Below are 21108 nucleotides of genomic sequence, written 5' to 3' on the forward strand. Positions count from 1 at the left end.
CTTGCAACTCAGAACTGATAACTATATTTCTAAAGTTATTCCTTTCATGTGCATAAGGTAAATTTAAATCTCTCTTGGAATATAAGGAATATAAAGGATGGTGAATATTTGCTAAAAAAGCAGACAATCTGAAAGGATTAAAATGCTTTAATCAGACAGAAAAAAAACGGCTTTGGCCACTTGATTAGGGCTGATTTCCACCATCTGCTTATACTTACTGAGGATCTAGCCCTGACTGAACACTAATTTGTGCACTTCCTAGAAATTGAAATCTCTCAGCAAGCAAATTAACAAGAGCAGGGATTCAGCAATAATGGAGCTCCTCGGCTTTTGTTTCCCTCTGACAGATGGACAGGGTGTGCTCAAATTGAATTCAGCTTTAATTGCATTGTGCCATTTAAAATTTTATCTGCTCCACAGATTTTGTTTACAGGTTTCAGGATTCCAAACCTTTGGAAGTTTTTTTTCTTTTCTTCTTCTTCAGTACTGAGCAAGATAAAGAACATTGTAATTCTGTGTGACTGGGTGGTGTTCATGGCAACTCCTTGCCCTGAAGGGTAGCACATTAGGAAAAGGAATTATGTTTTTTAAAGTCTGGGGCAAATGGGAAACAATTCAAACTTTGCATATTTTCAAATATTGACAGCTCATAAATAAAAGTAATCCGAAGTGCTCTGTATTTCATATCTACATAAGAAAAGCAATTTGCCTTGCTTCAATTCAAGTATTTCAAACTTTGCCTGCTATCGGTCTATCACTTGGAACTGCGCACTCCTGAATTCTAGAGATAAACTTTTTTATAAATGAATCATGATATTTTAAAATTACTTTTAGTTTCTGCTTGATTGACAGTCTTCAGATAGAACTGACTTATATGAACTGTTCTTTTGAGCAGAGGTATGAAATACTAAATCATTTAGGCATGTCCTAAACATTCCTGTGAATCTAACGCTGAAGATGCATTTGTTACAAAATTGCTTGTCAATCTACAAGCATTTCCTCATAAATCTATGGCTTAGTAGGTACTAAACTCTGACACTTCTGGTGGCAAACAGAGATCCTGAAAGCTTGACTACACCATCATAAGGTTTGATTTGCACCCTATTTATGTGAAGATTGAAGACTTTCAGCTATTGAGCACCTTGCCAGGAATGACTGAATGTGCTCTACCATGAGGCAGGGAGTGAGAATGAGGAAATTGGAAGAGGGAGCGCTGCGTGGGAAAGGAGGGGCGGGGTTCTCCAAAGAGGAGACAATGTGCTGTGCGCCTCTCCACAAGTGACATGCGTCTAAAGAGCACTGAGAAACGTCTTCACATATCTTGCCCACTTTCAAATACGCAGTTTTTATAGACGCCGTTTCCATTTGTTATATTCCGTTAATACCCGATCACCCCCTTCCACTGGAGGGGGGTTTGTCAAAGGTCTGTTAGGGTTGTGCAATGTCTCCCTGGATGTGGCACGGTGTATGTTTGTTTATCATTACATGGATCTCCTTATGAAAGGGGCTTCTTAAGTTAATAATAATTAAAGCGATCTAAGAGCACTTCAAATGTGCTGCTAAATTCTACTACAATGGGCTTCAGGATCAAGGTGGAGGAGACGGCAGCGGTTGCAGAGGCTCGGGGGACATGAACCGAGCCCCAGGGCAGGGTTTCGCTGCAGTCGTAGCTCTCCAACACCCCGGTTCTAGGCAGAGGAGGGTCTGAGCTCAACATCTCTTTCCCAGCCACTGGCTGCCAGAAACCCGTTGAAAGTGGAGGAGGAACCCAAACTTCGTACCTTCTGTGAGAAGGCCACGGCCACAGAAGCTGCTGCTGACGCTCTGGGTGAAGAATGGAAGGGTTATGTGGTTCGAATGAGTGGTGGGAACGACAAACAAGGTTTCCCCAGGAAGCCGGTGTCTTGCCCCATGGCCGAGTCTGCCTGCTGCTGAGTCAGGGGCACTCCTGGTATAGACCGAGGAGAACTGGAGAGAGAAAACACCGATCTGCTTGGGGTTGCATTGTGGATGCCAATCCCAGTGTTCTCAACCTGGTCATTGTAGAAAAAGAGGGAGAAGAGATTCCTGGTCTCACTGATCCCACTGTGCCTCATCGCCTGGGCCCAAAAGAGCTTGCAGAATCCACAAACTGTTCATTCTCTCTAAAGGAGAGGATGCCCACAAATGCATTGGGAGAAAGCCTCTAAACAAAGAAGGTAAGAAACCTAGGCCAGTGGTCGGCAAACTCATTAGTCAACAGAGCCAACTATCAACAGTACAACGACTGAAATTTCTTTTGAGAGACAAATTTTTTCAACTTAAACTATATAGATAGGTACACTGTTATTAACTTAATTAGGGTACTCCTAAGCTGGCCTTTGCTAAACACGTCCTCAATCTGATTGAGGTACGTTCGCTGAGGTCGACCCCTTCCAACTCTTCCATCCACACTCATCTTGTATACCTGTTTCGTCTATCTCCTTTCGTTCATCCTCTCTATACACTTCTTCTAACGCCACTTCTTCAAAACAGACTCACTCAGGCCGAAAAGCAACTTCTGCGCATGGGCCACGAAGTTTCAATTGCACTGTACGTGCGCATCCGCACGTGGTATTTTGTGGAAGAGCCACACTCAGGGGGCCAAAGAGCCGCATGTGGCTCGCGTGCCGCGGTTTGCCGACCACTGACCTAGGACTAAAGGACCCAAGATGCAGCGTCTTGTTACTCCACGTGTCCTGCAACACTAATGCAGGCTAATTGCTCCAAAGAAACCACGTACTAAGGAAAACAAGGAAGAGCCCCTGCAGAATATGCTCAGCTTCTGGCTAAGAGGATGAAGGAGGACAAAGAAAAACGCAGGAGCAGATTGCGAAGAGATGAGACTGTCCTCTCTGCGAGCTTCTGCCTCTAAGTCTGAGTCCAGTCAAAACAGAGATTTTTGTAACAAATAAAGAGAGCCAATGTTTTTTTAAAAATCTACGAAAATGCCATTGCAATTTTGGATAATGCAATTTCATTTTAGAAAACAGGCTTACATGTTATCAAAATGGATCATTTTAGTGTTTTTCAGAGGTCGCAGCTAAATGAGGATTCCAAATCTTGGTTAAGTAATCGAGTGTAGGCATTGCTGAGACCATCTTAGTTTTATAAAGATTTAAAAATCTTTCCTGGTCATTCTCTACTTGCTGTGTCTAGCTAACAGACAGGAGAAAAGATGTCCTATTGTAAAAGAGCAAATGTTGCCGAAACCGGTTTGGCTCAGTGGATAGAGCGTCGGCCTGTGGACTGAAAGGTCCCAGGTTCAATTCCGGTTAAGGGCATGTACCTGGGTTGCGGGCACATCTCCGGTGGGAGATGTGCAGGAGGCAGCTGATCGATGTTTCTCTCTCATCGATGTTTCTCACTCTCTCTCTCTCTCCCTTCCTCTCTCTAAAAAAATCAATAAAATATATATATATATTTTAAAAAAAGAGTAAATGTTACCATTACTAAATAGATAAATCAAAACTCTAGAAGTTACCATTCTAAATTTTTTACCTGCCAATGTATTTTAAACAGGGCTTCCCTACTAAAACCAACAGAGAGAAAAAGCTGATCTACACAATATACTTGCTTCCCCTTGTGCTTTTAAAATTGTTTATTTATTGTGTTCTCTTTAGCACTCTGGTTATGCCAAATTACACTTCTGAGCTTTCTATCCCCCTTTGCTTCCTTGTTGCTATTGTAAGCACCTGTGCCTTATTTTAGTTGCTTTCTCAGATATTTTTCATAGCAAATATTATCATCAAAGCATGTGAGAGCTGCATGGAACCTTAGAGGTAATCTAGTCTAAGTTATTCATTTTATGGCTGAGGAAGCTACAACTCAGAAAGTTAAAGCAACTCACTCAAGCTACCCTTTGAGTTACTGGAAAGGCCAGAATTAAGATCCAGCTCTCATGAATCCCTTATCAGTGAAATTTATAGAAGCATCGAAGAGTTCATGGCTTCAACTCCTCACCCTTAAAAACTGTTAGTGTAGCATTCACCAAAAATATAAACAGAAAAATCTTCATAAAATGAACACTAATAAAAATGAATAGAATATATACACATGCACCATTAAGATTTTTCCACTGGAAAATGCAGAAATAATGATTTCTTATCACCAATACTCATAGTACGTACTGCATTTAATATATATATATATATATATATATATATATATATATATATATATATATACTTTCAACTGTATTCTGTACCTAGTGTATAAGCACTATGTGCAGATGCGTAAGCTTCAAATTTTGGCAGACTTCAAAACCACATGGCCAGATTTGAGCCACTTTTTCTTAATTGGGAATTCCATCATAGAGGTGCCAATTAGGGTGCCGAATAAACCTCATGTTCTCTTCTTGCCACACGGTGGTTGAAAACCGGTATGTGATATCTGTCTCGAGTTTATAGTCTGGTACAATAATGTCATTGCCCCATGTGGCAAATGGTGTAAGCTATTGTAAAACTGTTTGTCTATGTGATTAAGACATTGCTGCAGTGTGCAGCACCAGCCAATTACTTTTTTAATTTAATTATAGCAGAAAAAGGAATAGCATAATAGAAATTCTTGTCATAGGGAATATGTAAAATGTAAATTGAAGAGCCATGAAAATTTCATGCATTGGCAGTCTGATTTGTTTTTATTTTCAACTTGTTATGAAGACTGCGTTTATTCAATGCCATAAAATAAGACATAGCAGCATTTAGTAATTACTTAGTTTTACATCAAAATAATTATATACAGTATGCACTTGTGAGCCCCTCTGCTATGTATGAATGTAAAAATAAACACTTCAGGGCCTGTATCCCTTTTTACTTTTAGACAGTGTAAATAAAGCTGAATCTTCAACTTTCAAATTAAAACTGATAACCTTGGGCATTCAAGGCTTTTATAAAGGAAGGGGGGAAACTTTAGCTTGCCTCAAAACAGGTTGTGTCTCTGGAATGCTTCTGGGACTAAGGAGATCAATTAAGTGTGTATAAACAAACAGTTGGAAAAAAGCTACTAAAACAACAGAGGAGAGAGCTCTCTATTGGGCTCCAGGGGCCTGGGGGAGCGAAGTTTCATTAACTGGATCTGAAGTCCTATGGCCTTCTATAAACAGGCATTAATTAAAGAATGTAAAAAATAAAGTTTCAGACCTTGCAATATGTTAATGATCATATGATTCAGGGCCCGGGAAGGAGAAGAGCAGCAGAGGTCATAAAATAAGCATGAAGCATTTAATATGAGTGCTTGGCAGGGATTTCTGCAAATTAGTTGGTTATTTGCTGGTCCAAAGCAAATTAAGGTGATTTTGCTTCACTTGCTAATTTTTTATGTGCATGCTTGGCAAAATGTTTTTCACAAATGGATGAAGGTTATTGTTAATGGCATAATGAGAAATATTAACATATTTAAATAACCCCCCAAATTCTGACACTCCACACAAGCATGCAGTTTTTATTTAAAACAGACATTGCCATTTTATTAGGTCCTGAAGATCATTTTAGATGAGATTATGAAAAGTATCCAAGTCATAATGTTTAGCATTATGAATGCACCTTAAGAACTTTTTCACATGTTAGCATATGTGTTTTTGAATAAAAGTTATAGGCAAAGGACGCGTACATAGCAGCATCTTTTAAAAATCAATTTTCATGATTTATTTGCTTGATAAAGGAGCGATGAAAAATAAAACAGATGAAAGTCTACTTCTAGAATAAGATACTAAATTTAAAGGTGATTTTCAGAAAAGTGACATATGTGAAATTTTGGTTTTAGTGGCATGTAGTCTGCTTCCTTCCTTTACTTACTTCTGTACACCTATATTTATTTTGATGGAGATAAATTATTCTGTGTTTATGTATTCTGATTTGGTTCCTCATAAAGTTTCCACTTTATCTGAGCACTCAAAGTACAGTTTAAAAATTGGAGCAACTTCTCTAAGAAACTCTTTTGAAATTACAGTCAAACTGCCCTGTCACTTTAATTACCATGAAGTTGCACAGAAGTACCGAATTTGGCAACAGATCCTTATATAGAAGGTGGTGCTGGACTTGGATGCTACTATTGACATTGTTCTGTTACAGCAATTTTAGATGGACAAATTGCAGTTGAGAAAATTTCATGACTCGGTAAAATGAGCAATGATGACATCTGTGGATGCGGGTCTGTTCATATCTTTGCAGAGCCTTTAGGGAAATAAATATCTCGGAACATTCGGTGAAGTGAAGCTCACTCAATAAATCAACCTGACACAATAACACTTCTGGCACATGAGCCCTACTTCTCCCCAGCAACACCTACCCCTCCGTGCTCCTGTGCTACCAAATGGTGTCTCCCCATAGGCCTCTAAATCAAATCATCGCATACAAATACAGTGAGAATTTATTGGGAATTGGTTTTGTTCGGCAAAAACATTACTTATTAGATGAACTGAAATGATAATAAATTTTGACCCTTTAAAGACTGAGTCACTTCAGGCTGTGTGCTGGTTGGTAGAAGGCATCTACAATTATCTGAAGAATATCATCTTACCATGAGGTGTTTTAAGTTTTGTTAGGATTAAATTTCTAAATTTAAGCTTAACTTTTTTTCTTCTTCCCATGGCATTTATCCCCTCAGAGGACACATTTTTCTTTTTTTTACATTCTCCAGGGTGAAATTGGGACATTTGTTAGTAATATTTCAAGTTAAAAGCTAAAGAGTGTGTGCGTGCACATGCCTGTGTGTATGTGTGTGTCTTAAAGCATCCCTGATATAAGATAAGTATAGGGTCATTCAATAATGACAATACACAACTAAAGATTTCTACCATAATTAGTAGAAAGATTATATCTGAAGTAAGAAAGTGAGAAAAATTAATGTTCATTTTCTTCTAGAAAGACAATAATGAGTAATTTTTATTTTAAATTTACTGGAGATAACCGTTAACAAAGAGAAGCAATAGGAGAAACCAATTTTCTGTCCATAGATATCCTTGGACACACTTGGGGAAATAAAACATTTTCCACAAGGCAAAATTTAATGGTAAATTTTCTAATTGAATGTTTATATGAACTGTCCAGCTTCCAATGTAGTACAGTATTTTACTTGTTCTTTATACAAAGTGTGTGCTGTAACTCTGTGCTTTTCTTCTTTATGTGATTTCCTAATTAATTATAGTTCTTATAATTAGTTTGAAATATAGTATTTCTTGTGTGTTTACCTGCTAAGTGAGTCCCATTTATAGTAAGTGTGCCTTGGGAGGTGTTGTAACTCTTTCTGGAAGGAATATTTGCAACCTTAAATCATTAAACTGAAACATTATGGTATTTCCAGTGAGAAGTACTGAAACTTTGGTAATAGTTCAAAAGCTTTGTCATGAGTCAGATTTGTACAAGTGGTATAGTATAATATACCACATGTTGTTAAAAAGGAAAATAAAAAGTAAATAAGAATTTTACAAGAGTCATGGATAGTTTTACCTGGTTAAATTTTGATCTGTAAGGAATAATTTTATGAAAATAAGCTTAAGTTATATTCTTTAAATTTTTTACAATATTCTGGTACAAAAAGACAAGTAATATTATTTGAACTCTTTTTGCATGAAGAAAGTAACAATACCCTAAAAACCGAAACAGTTTGAAGTCAGTTACAAAATTAGAAAGGTTGATGATTAGAAAATCTGAAAGCTAAATGGAGCTTTCCTGAAATTTTCTTGTCTAATAATATAAGTCATTCCAGAAAAAGAGTTGCTGACTCCTGTCTTAAAACTTCTGGAAAAGACAAAAGTCTACGATATTGCTTGGAATGTTCATGTCTCAGCTACCTTTCTTAAGAAATAGTGTCTTAATGTTTAGCCTAATTTCTTGTTACTATAAATTATTCATTCTAATAAATAACCACCAAGAAGCACCTATTACATGCCAATCATTATGCAAAGCTGTGTACATGCATCTAGGCCATGCATGCAGAAGAGATGAAATGGTTACTCCATCTCAATTGACAATGGTCTAATGTTATTTTATCCCATGCGTATAACTGCTCATACCATTGAAAAGACTAGTACATGCATTTTTGTTATTGATTTGAGGGGTGGGGGAGAGAGAGATATGTTGATTTGTTGTTCCATTTATTTATGCATTCATTGATTGCTTCTTGTATGTGCCCTGATCAGAGATAGAAACCCTGGTGTATCTAGATGAAGTTCTAACCCACTGAGCTACCCAGCCAGGACCATGCATTTTTAAATTTAATCTAACAGTCTTGTAGGACAGATATTATAGTCTCCATATTAGAACTGCAAAATTGAATTTTGGAAATGGCCAAATGACTTGATCAAGATGCTATAAATCATGGAAGTCTGGGAATAAATATTTGGCTGATTGCAAAATCTGATTTTTTTTTTTCTGTTTATTGCCCTATGTCAGGCATTATGTTTAGTCCACATAAGAGGTGAAATACAATTTCTTTAATCCATTTGGAGGAATCTGACTCTGAATAAATGATTTCAGTATAATGTAAGGTTGCTGTGGGATCATGAACAAAAGAGTTATTACCAGCTCTGCCTTGGAGAGATGGGAGACCTTTCAGAGGATCTGGGAGGTGAACTAGGCCACAATGTAAAAGTAAAAGGCAAAAAAGAGCAAGGAGTGAAGAAAATAAATATGGCACGATGTGGGAATATCAAGAAGCTTCATAAAAGAATTGTAGGACTTAGGAAAAGCATTAAGAAATGAAGCTGATGAGCTGGGCAATGTGAATTCACTTCTATCTCTACAGCATTCTTTAAGTACTTGAGGTCCAATTAGTATTATGTCTTTAGCTTAAAAGACCTCATTCCTTTATGTTCTGATCATTTTTCTTGGTAAATAGAGAAGTCAATCTAGCTAGACATGTGCTTCTAAATAAGAAATAGGCTTTTCTGGGAAGAATGATATTATCTCTTTTCATATTCTTTATTTATATTACTTAGTAAAACAAAAAACATTAATTAACTAGGAATTCAAAGAATGTTTTGTTTGATTCAATGAAATTTCCTTTAACTATTTCTGGCTATGGTTTTAAAACAGTATATTCTAAACAAGTTATTTGCTAGCAAGGTTTGCGACCTGGTTAGGATTATCTAGGGCAGTGGTCGGCAAACTCATTAGTCAACAGAGCCAAATATCAACAGTACAACGATTGAAATTTCTTTTGAGAGCCAAATTTTTTAAACTTAAACTATATAGGTAGGTACATTGTTATTAACTTAATTAGGGTACTCCTAAGGCTTAGGAAGAGCCACACTCAAGGGACCAAGAGCCACATGTGGCTCGTGAGCTGCAGTTTGCCGACCATGGACCTAGGGGAAAAAGACCTCAAATTTTACCAAAATGAGGTTCCCCATTAAGGGGAATTATGTATTTTGTTTTCTGATTTTATTTTTCAGTTAAAATGATGGGCAACTAAGATTTTTGTACTTGAATGTCCATTGAAGAGCTTGAAAATTAACATAAGGAATTCTGCCTATGTTTACCCTTTAAAAGTGCTTGCTCATTTAAGGGGGATTAGTAGTTAAGTGATCCTACACAACATGACAGAACAACTTGACACAGGAATATCATGTTAATTTGCCATTCTTTTTTTTAAATATTTTTATTGATTTTTAGAGAGAAAGGAAGAGAGAGTGAGAGAGAGAGAGAGGAACATCAATGCCAAAGAGAAGCAGCCATTAGCTGCCTCCTGCATGCCCCCTACCAGAAATCCAAACAACAACCTTTTGGTGCACAGGATGATACTCAAGCAACTGAGCCACACTAGCCAGGGCCAAGTTGCTATTCTTTGTCAATCTGGCCCTTGCAAGACTCTCCTTTATACAATTATGTATAAGCATTCACTTGACAAAGTGGTATAGGAACAGTGGTTGCAAGGCATAGAGGAATCCAGGTCACTGAACGTCTGGTTGTACAGGCCATCTCATTAAGTGCCTGCTTTCTCACTCTGAGGATGAGTAGATAGTGAGCATGGGTTTGGACTGCCTGGGCTCATGTCCTGCCTTTGCCACTGATCAGCTCTGGGACTTAGGGGAAGTTACTTAACTTCTCTAACCTTTTGTTTCTTTATTTGTTAAAAAAAAAAGCGGGGGGGGGGGGGAGGTATAATTTAACTTATCTCACAAATTATGGCAAAGTCGAAGTTATGGTATCTAAAATGTTTAGCAAAATGCCTGCCTCTTAATAAGGTATCAAGTATATTTTTAAAATTATTATTAATGGAAACGAAGGGGTTTTAAACCCAGAAGGGTGATCTGGGTTCCAGTTCCACCTCTCCTATTCATTAGCTGTGTGTACTTGGTTTACCTTGGTCAAGTTACCGCAATTTTCTGAGTCTTAGTTTTCTCATTTGAAAAAAAGATCTCATGGGATTAAAATGTAAATAAAATAGATGCTAGGTGGTTAATTTCTTTCATTTTGCCTTTTAGTTAAGAGCAAGGAACGGATGAATAAGGGATTTGGATGGGGAAAGGCTGAGATGGGGAAGCCTTTCTGTCTAAGTGTCTTAGGACTCAAAGTTAATTCAGATTATCTCTCCATTTTGAAAGGTTCTGAAGAGTCTTCTGTCACTTTTTTTTTTATTGAGTCTTAGAGATTTAGTTAGCCAGCTTTGCAATGAGAGTAATAGAAGTTCAGTTCTTCAATAAACATGTTCTACTGTCATCCTTCAAAAAAAGTCAAATTAATAACTAAGGATTCTAGGCAGTTAAGTAAAATTGTTAAGTTGTTTTACTCTTCATTCTATTTTCTGCTCAATTGTAACACTATTGGAAAACATTTACCAGTGTTTACTTAAGACCTTCACCATTTCAGTAAAACTTTACAAAAATAGATTTTTCTTAATATGCTTAATGTTTCTTTAATGGAAGATGACTACCACAAGGCTAAAAGATGTTCCAACAGAGGAGCCTTTAGATTATTCCATTGTGTTCTGCTTGCTGATCCCTTTCTTTCTGTTCTCCCTCTTCCTATGAAGTCAGATAAAATTAATACAAGTTCTTATAGTTCTCGTTATCTGATATTAATATTTCTTCCCAGTTGAACATGATATTTAACACTGCAAGCTAAGAACTAAATGTCTTAAAAATAATATGAGGGCTAGATGTAGTAAAATGATGGTCACCCACCAATAAGATTATATGTCTCTTTGAGATGGCATGCTCATATTTTTTCATTTAAGAGAGGGTGTCATTGGGCATAAGATGACTATTAGTTAAAAAGTATAAATACAAGACTAGGCTGAATTCTCAATCTAACTTCTCAAGTAAAAAATTTTACAAGGTGGGTTTATAATATTATTTTATTAATATGTATTTTATATAAAAAATAAAGACCTGATGCATGAAATTCGTGCAAGAGTAGGCCTTCCTTCCCGCAGCTGCCGGCACCAGCTTCCCTCTGGCACCCGGGACCCGAGCTTCCCTCACAGCCCTGGCATTATCCGGAAGGACGTCCAGCCTAATTAGCATATTTTGCTCTTATTATTATTGATATTTTCAGAATTTATTATTTAATATCAAAACTAAAAGTATCCTTCATCTTTAAAGAAATAGAAAATAATCATCTGCAGTCATTCATCTGTATATATATATATTTTTTTGGTTATTGTCTAGATTCCAAGTATGTGTATGTCTTGTGTGTGTGTGTGTGTGTCTTTATCAAACATTTGTTTTAGAAGCTATGTTTCTTTTAGATCAATAATAATCTTTGTTCTCTGCTGTGTATTTAACTATTTCTATCTTCCTCGAGTTTTGGAAACAAGAACTGAACATATTATGTCACATAATCAAGGGAATTTACTGGACATAGAATTTATAGTAAATTGCATTGTGCTGAGTTGTATATGAAATGTGATGAACTATTAAGGTTGTTCCAATAGTATAATCTGGTAAGGCAGCAAGATCTATAGCGTAAGAAGCTAAGTGGAAAAATAATTGAAAGGAGTTATAAAAACAGACACAATCCCATGCCAAGAGAGTGATATAATTGAAGAGTATTACTGGATGGAGGAGAGGCATGCTGTCCATGGGCTGAGGTGGTTTTGGAAGAATGCTAACTAGAGTTAGACTTTATGAACCTGACCTACATTTGGCTATTGGATATGTGAAATAAGGACACTGTCCTGGAGCGCTCTACTTCTCTGTATACTTCAGCGTTGGTTGAGCAATGCTCGTTTGAATGAAATGGTATTGCTCACCAAAATATTAATAAGCCAATTTAAATTTGAATTCATTTGGAAAGTTATTACTTTAAGGAATAGTTCCACCCCGTTATTGTGTAATAAATTATCAAGAAAAAGAGTGGTTCAACATTATCATTGAGAGTTAACATGCATTCATCTAATGTAAATCATTGTTAGATGTCCAAAATAGCAAATGGATTAAATTGAGACAGCTTGATATAAAAGCGAATGCACATGGCATACTTCTATGAATAAGCATTGAGTGTCTGCCCTGAAGAATAATCTAAATCAGACTAAAGGATGATCACTATAATTTGCTGCAGCATTTTGGACCCATTATATATTAACACACATATATGCTAATTTGGGATGATCTGGAACTCATTGTCATGCAAGGTTTCAGTCAGTTATTTGGTTATTTTTAGGCAAAATAATGACTCATTTGAAGACCTAATAATATGAGTTTTATTTGGCAGATTCTATGTTCATATGTTGTTGATGCAGATCATTTAGCCTATCCTTCAATTATCAGAGTCCCTGTGAACTGTTTTGTAAATTTAGAGATGGTTGCTTTGATCTGGCCATAGAATAAAACAGGAACACCTAACTAAATAGCAACTAAACATAGCCTTTCATCTTCCCTTCAAAGCAAGAAATAAAAACAATCATTGCAAAGCAATGTTCTTTTTGTTTCTTAGATTTTGACTCTCCTGATCACCTGAAAGGTAATATTAGTTTCTCTTGCAAAGCCAATACTTTTAGAACTTCTTCCATTAAAAGGGACTGAATTGAATGAAATACATTATTCAATTACACTTTTTGATAACTTTCATTATAATCCTTTTATTTTCATAGTCTTTAACTCTTAAGTTTTTGCTTTTAGCTTTAGATACCACACAATAAAGAAAAAAAGCCTTCCCTAAATAGGGCATCCTAATCATCAAATATTTATTAAACCATCATGTCCATGCATTATGGTAAATGTCAGAGTAAACCTGTAAATCGAGTCGGCAAAAGACTTACCTTGATTCCTCCCTTTTTATTTAAGCTTCAAAATCATAATTTTGGTTCAAAAGAGGCATTTTAGAATTGGTCCCACTGGATTTAGAGGGATATTTAGAGAAACTTCAGTTTAAAAAGTTCATACATTAAGCAAATCCATGCAGTGAAATCACTGAAAGGTATATATAACTTCAACGAGAGCATTCATTTGTTTTTCTTTTGCAGTGTAAAAAAAAAAAATGTCTGTTTCAAATCCTATTTGTCCCTTATCTCTGTTTGTTCAGTTGTTTTTAATATCACATACTGAAAGAATTTCAATAGCAGTTTCACCATGAAGTCATTTGTTATCCTTCAGCAGGCTTTTGCCTACTGAATTGTAAAGCAGTTCTGACTATTTGCATCCTCCAGACGGAGTGGCATATAAACACTCCCAGATATTTCTGGTACATAGGAAAAAATATCTTATTTGTCCTTTCTGTGAATAAATAAGAGAATGTCAAATTTTATAGACTAATAAATTTGTATGCTGGCAGTGACATTGAATCTTTTATGCCCTACAATGTCACAGGCCCTGAGAAATACATTTTTTTTTTGTTTCAAATGAATACTAAGTCAAATAGAAGCTCAATAAAAAGCCAGAGTTTGATTGCATTGTTTATATCTGCTCCATATTCTAATTCAGCTGCAATTTGCCACGAGGAAATGCAATTTGCATGTTTCCCAGGTTTATTGCACACCCATCACTCACATGTACATGCTTCTCTATGTCAGCGAGAACTCAACGAACGGGTTAAAATGCCCTTCGGTATCAGTTTGACACCGCTTTCCCCCTCCCCCAATTTAATGTTAATTTTTATAACTCTTAGAGTTGTGGAAACAGGATAGGAACAGGCAACATAAATGTCTTTAATTTTTACATATAAAACTTTTGAGATGTGTGTAAATGTTGACTTATACACACATGTGTGATGATGACTCAAATAGTACTCTACATGGGATACATCAAATTATATGAGTTCAAGCAAACCTTTATGCACTTTTCTACCTAATCTTCATATTTAGTTAAATATTAAACTCCTGCAATATCAGCAGTGATTGACAGTTTCATACTTGCCACTTGCCAGTTTTGTATTATACCTTTTAGTTTTTTTCCTAAATTTAATGCACTGTGCACAAAACAGCATACCATCATATATTTCACAAAGTAAACAAGATTAAGTAATTTTACAGATAAATATGTGCATGAAGCAGTGAAAATCTAACTTTCTTATACTTTATCCATGTGACAAATAGGAGTCCCGCGAACTGAATATAGCCTGATTATTTTTCACCCTGATTTCTGACGAAAGAATTTTAATAAGTAACACATAACATTTTTTTTCTTTTATTGGTGCAATTAAAATAGAACTAGTATGGTGTTTGTCAACATTGATCTGATTTCTGGAGAATACATTTCTCTAAATGAGTTTTAGTTGAATGAAAGTAAATCTGATATATAAACATTGAAAATCAATGTTAATAATGCTTATGAATAGATGTATATAAGGGTTTGGGAACACAAGTGCTATTTAAGTTTTTGCATAAACATGTTCTCTATGCATTTTCTTCAATTATGACAGGTAAGAAAATAAATTCTACTTAGTTCAAATATGCCCACGTGCTCTTGATTTTTTTCAAAAGTAGTATTTCTGAAATTAAAAGTAACAATGTATCTTACCTTTTACAAGCACATAGAGAGGTAGCAAAGGAGGTGGGTGTGCGTAATGCTATGGCAAAAAGGACAAAGATATTTTTATAAGTGTAATTTAAAAAATTTGGAAATTATCACTTTGACACTAAATTCTTTGATTCAAGTCATGTGTTCATATATATATATATATATATATATATATATATATATATATACACACCCATCACTCACATGTACATGCTTCTATATGTCAGCGAGAACTCAACGAATGGGTTAAAATGCCCTTCAGTATCAGGGCATTTAAAAACACACACACACACACACACACACACACATACCCACACATAATATCCACACAAGTGTGGCCCGGCAGCTGGTGATAGAGTCAGGTAGCCTTATACTCTTTGTAGACTAACAGAACATGTGAACTGGAAAGAACATTAGAGGGTCTCTAATCAAATCTCCTTGTTTTATAGAATGATTATCAAATTGATTCCTAGAAATGTTAAAATGGTAAAGCCTGGAGCAGACCTCTATGGATTCTTCTTATGGATTCTAAGTTCTGACATCTTTCTCCCACACTGTCTCTTTGATTCTGGCATTTATTATTATATCAGTGAATTGTTTTAGAAAGTTTTAGTGGCTTATCATTATTCTGCCAAAGAACAATCACAGTCACTCTATATACTATATATATTATATGTACTAAAATTGCATATATTTTATTATATATGCATGTACTTTATTATATAAAATTGCATATTAATTATTGTATATAATAAATATGACCAAACAACCGAATGACCAGTCACTATGACATGCACTGACCACCAGGGGGCAGACGCTCAATGCAGGAGCTGCACCCTGGTGATCAGTGTGCTCCTACAGCGGGAGCGCAGCAGTGAGCCCACAGCGTGGCAGGCAGGCGCAGTGGGGCTGGGATGAGCTGGAGTGGCAGACAGGAGTGGCAGGGGTTGTTGGACTGCTGGTTTCGGCCCAATCCCCACAGGCTATGCCAAGGGACCCCACAGGTGCATGAATCCTATATTATATATGCTCTATATACCAACTTACGTATCACTAAATTCTAGACACCACTGTATTATTATATTTTAAAAAGAAGTTCAAATATCCTATCTGAAGCTTTTTTTTTTTTTTTTTTTAGTTTTTAGTTTTTAAGTCTTCCAAGCATTTGTCTTTTGTTTATTGACATGGGCCTCCCAGATTTCCATTCTTTCTCTTCGACCATAGTCAATTTGGCATTAAAGGATAATATTCAACCCTTGCTTCTTTTATGGAGTTGCACGAAAGTCAATGAGAATTTTACACAAAAGTAAAGGATAAACTATGGCCCTGAAGTATTCATTGAAGACTGTAGAACAGACCACCAAGACTCAGTTCAGTGCCCAGGAAGGGGTTTGCGTTAAATTTAACATTGCAGAAGAGGTTCCAGCTGTTGGCTTGATATGAAGGAGGAGAGCTGCTTTTATGACTGATTACTGTCCTCAGGAGAAAGAGGGAAGTGGAGCGATGCCACATCTCCAATCACAGGGTGCTTTGCGTAGTCTGAGGCACTCATTTGAGAAGGCTCATAACTTTAATGGTTCCCTATCTCAGTTGTCTTGTCTCTAGGCTTTGAAAATCCTAAAACCTAGAAAGGGAGAGATGGGAATATGAATAATGTTAGGTGTAGAAAGTAGTAGAATAAAGTCAAATTACCTTATCTAAATTTCACACTGATGATAAGTCATTTGTCGTTTGTTACTCTAGCTAAAATAACACAACTAGACTCTATTTGCTATTTGTACTTGGTTTTATGTTTTTAAAATGTCACCTATTCCTTCAATCACTTGTAAGTACCCTGTAATCTCTTTTTAATGTAGGCACACTGGATTTTTCCCTTTTGTTTGCTGCCTTTGCATTATTTACTTTGATCTGCTGTGAGAAAATCTGAAAGTGTGTTGTCCTAAATGCTTGCATCGCACAACAAGATTTGAGGCCTTGTAGTTCGCATTGAAGAGAAAGGCTCTTGTGTGAAGACGCAGGTTTTGTTTAGTTCTCTCTCCCTGGTGGGAACCTTAATTGCATTTTCTCTCTCTCACAGTGGCTGGCTAAGGAGTGCCTGCCTTCCCTGCTGATGCTGAAGTTTTCAAGCTCTATTACTCTGTGACGGAGAAAATTCCTTGGTCCAGGAAGAAAAGGGTCAGATTAAAAAAAAAAAAAGTGTTTAAATAAGTATTGTCAGTTTAACATGCACAATCAACAAAAAGAAGAAACAATAGAAAGGCTGAATGTTTTCCTTCCTGATATTCCTGTAGAAGTTTTATATAACCCCGCTTATAACATAACAGATTTTAAATATCATGGGGAGGCTTAGTCTTCAGGTCAAGGAGGTTAGACTTAATAACCAGTGAGAAAAATGTTATTAATTTGTGTCTTAGTCATTCTAGTGTTCTTTCTAAGTCAATCTATATATCTGATTAAAATATGTATTCAAGGTTATTTCTGGAATTAATATTAACTACTGATGCATATGCCATTTTCAGCTAAGTTCTAAAGATCTAATCATATTGATCTATTCAGTTTCTATTTTGACTTTTTGAGCATCCAAGCAGTATGCTTGAATCATTAGATCTGAAATGAATATTTTAATTTTCGTCTCATCTGACAAAGTACACTTCATTTTAACTGGCTTTGAAGCTGTAGCTGCCATGTCTACTCCCACTTCCTGTAGTTTCATCCTGATGGGATGTAAGGCAGTAATAGCAACCTACTTAACATTTTCAATTTCAAAGTATCTTAACTGTGGAAGCTATATTGATCTGCATTCAGAACAATGATTGTTTATTGTCTGAGACTTAAATGTTTTTATACACATATACATAAACTGTGGTTTTTAAAACCTATGACTTGTCATTCCAACTGATATGGATTACTCAAGCATGTATTTTATTTTGCAAGGACTAATAGTATTCCCTTTGCTTACTCCTAAATCTTGGTATGTTAGGCCCAGTTGCCTTTTTAACTTCTCCATTTATATATAACTTGTTTTCTCTCTATTTTCTTCTTCTCCTTTAGCCCCCTTATATTCTCACTTGCCTTATTCTAAGCAGTTATTCATTAATGCCTGCCCTTCATGTTATTTCCTGAATGGCCTGATCTTTGCTACTTGTCTGTGAGAAGAAAGAGAGATAAATAGATGATAGATAGATAAATAGATAGATAGATAGATAGATAGATAGATAGATAGATATCAGGGATAGCAGTGGGATTGTTTTGATGGATAGTTGGGTAGGAAGTAGAAGAATTCATGGTTGGAAATAGGATTGGTTGGTTGAGAAGAGAGCAAGGAAGAAAAAAGGTGTTAGAAATTTGGGTATGTGAAGAGAAGGAAGATGCTGAGAGGAAAATGTGAAGATACCTTTCTAGAAGTTGGGATTATGGATGTTAGCTCTGACCATACGCTCCCATTAGTAATCACTGGGCCTTTCAGGCTTTGTGCAATGAGCTGAACCTGTCAACAGAGTCTTTTCAGCTTTATTGAAAAGCAGTGATCCAACACATGAAGTGAAAACATCTTCTTGATACAAGACTGCACAGGGCTTTAAGAACACATTAACATTATAAGACAGATATGATTGTCATTAAAAATAGCATCAGGAAGCCTATGTCTGGCTTTGTTATCTTAAAACTGGTTAGTAATGTAAGGAGAACTTTCTAAAAACTAATTTAATGCATAATATACATTTGACACTGGGTTAGTTTCAGGATGATGATTTTTAAGGGTTTATAGCAATCATATTTGCATGTTAACAGGATTAAAAAATTCTTGAATGATTCACCAGCAGATGTCATAGAAATACATATTTCCATATTTTTTCTTTATAATTAGTGAGAAGTAAAATAATTGACAAAGATATACCAAGAGTTCTTAATAATTTAGAGGAGTATATATGTTTGAGAATTCAAGAGCTAATTGTTCCCTTTTTAATTTTGTGGTTTAAAATTCTCTTCTATTTTGCAACTGTCAAAGTAAAAAATATAGAATGAACTGAATTTTTATAGAGTTCAAAGGACTTTGTTAGTATATTTTATGTTCCTTGAATTCCATTATATATTTTTAGAAATACTTCTTAAGTTTCTCCTTTTTCTATTTATCATCATTCTACTTATTTATTTCAGAAAGAGGAAAAGTTGTCAATTAGGAACTAGGCATTGTTGAAATCTTAGAACAAACCTAGATAATTCAGCAAGTGGCTCTTCTACTTACCCGTACATTTTATTATGACAGAAACTCTCTGTGATGAAGGTTAGGGAACCTGGTTATTTTTTAAAAATAGGTCAAGAAATGGATCAGAAAATCTGCAGGGGATTTACCTCTGTTTCTAGTGCTTCATAATGACAAAACTTTCTTTGGCTAATGAGCATGTCTAGATGAATTTAAATATATAGAGAAAAGGGTAGAAGAGGACAGTAGTCTTCTAAGAGAACTGATATAATCACAGTGATTGAATTCAAAAGATTGGAAATAGTTTGAGAGGAGTAAGAAATGACAGATAGGCTTCAGTTTGGTTAACCCAAATATACTCTCTTTTCTTATGCGAGTGGGTGTAGATCTCATGAACATAAGGGAAAACAGAGCATTTTGTGGAGCAATTCAGACCTACAATTATGAAATTCCTGACAACAAATCTTAGCATATTTGTTCTGTTTTTATTCCAGTGCTATATTTAACTATTTACCCATTTTCTATGAATTGACTTATTGAAACACTGAGGGTTGAGTACCTATAGGGGATAGACACTGTTTTGCCTATAAACTGAAATTCTAATAGTCAAAAAAATCTCAAACATAAGAGGTTGGAAATGAGTACAAACATACTCTTTGCATATAGTAAATTTTTTATTCAGATACTTGACGTCACTATTACGAAGCCAACTATTGTGCTATGATATATATTAAAAACTCAAATTCATTATACTGTTGTCCTTAAGTTTTAACTTTAATGCTAATACTTATTTTAACTTTGGGTTTTATTACTTTACTTTGGAAAATCTATATTGCTTCTTCCAGGATAAGAGCCAAGTATACAAATATACATTATGTAGAGTTATTATTATCCTATTTCCATTTAAATGCCTCTCAAAAGAAAAAAAATTCTTCAATATAATGTAAATTACATTTTTATCTTTCTTTTACATTTTCTTCCATTCATTCTTCAAGTGCCAGCTTCAGTGATACTTTTATTATAAAACTTTCTCTGCTCTAATCTCTGTAAAAGCTAAGTATACCATAGAAAGGTTTTTAAGTTCCAATCACGCCGTTTATAATCTGTTGTAACCATTTATTCTTTTGTCCCATTTCTACTAAAGGCTGTATATCTGGAGGGCAGGTACTATCTGTTATAATCTATGTATTCTGGTTACCTGACACAATATCTGATCCATAACAGCTCAGTAGATATTTCTTGAATTAATTTAATCCCCATAGACTTACTGTTTAAATTCTTTGATCTTACATTTTGGGGACCTCTGTCTATTCTATGATAGGAATATATGAGCAGAGGTCTTGATTTTGTTTGTATATAATACAGTACCAACTAAATTTAATCTTTTTTCTTGTCTGTAGAAAAATTTAAAATCCCATTTCTAAAGGAAGGAGTGGAGTTTGTCCATTTCACCTGAAATTTAAGAAACTGAAGATGAAGTGAGTTTAAATGTTGGGGACATAGTTTATTGAGAAATGAAGGTCTGATTGAGAAATCGGTGCTTACCATGGTAAGCAGTGTAGTGCCATTGAAGCTTTCTGAAGATGGTGTGATCTGATCCAATTCAACATTTAAAAAATATAGTAAGATCCATAATAAAGAAAACAAAGGTATGTTCTGTGTCAGAAAACTGGAAAAAAAAAAAGGAAATGCTATAGTAAACTGAGGTTGCTATGTTGTATCTCACAGACATATTTTACTCAGTCCAGACATTTTTTCAACCACATGGATAAAAAGCCAATTTTAGAATGGAGATTTCAAATAAAAATCATGAGTTGTACATACAAGAAACTTAGAAAATTGGCCTCTGTGTTGCCATGGCAACAATTGACTAGAGGTGAGCAGTGTTTGTCAACTTTCTGTGGGATCTATGTGCAGGTTCACTGTAGTTCCATGAGATCTGGTTGTTCACTGCCTGTTGCTTGAGGCAATCAAATGTGTGGCCCTTATT

The 21108-nt window shown here is 35.5% G+C and overlaps 1 protein-coding gene and 1 pseudogene across 3 annotated transcripts in view; both read left to right on the forward strand.

Annotated features, from left to right (window-relative positions):
* LOC308511699 (small ribosomal subunit protein eS6-like) overlaps positions 1-2933 on the forward strand; it is a 67313-nt pseudogene extending 64380 nt beyond the window's left edge. The window contains exons 2-3 of the transcript in view: positions 1693-2211; positions 2675-2933. The product of the transcript in view is annotated as a small ribosomal subunit protein eS6-like (transcript). The remainder of the gene's footprint in view (positions 1-1692; positions 2212-2674) is intronic.
* DACH1 (dachshund family transcription factor 1) overlaps positions 1-21108 on the forward strand; it is a gene marked incomplete at both ends in the record, with an annotated part of 446771 nt that overhangs the window by 66598 nt on the left and 359065 nt on the right. The gene's annotated exons all lie outside the window — the stretch shown is intronic.

Source organism: Myotis nattereri (assembly GCF_964212035.1).
Source record: "Myotis nattereri genome assembly, chromosome: 2".
Lineage (NCBI taxonomy): Eukaryota > Metazoa > Chordata > Mammalia > Chiroptera > Vespertilionidae > Myotis > Myotis nattereri.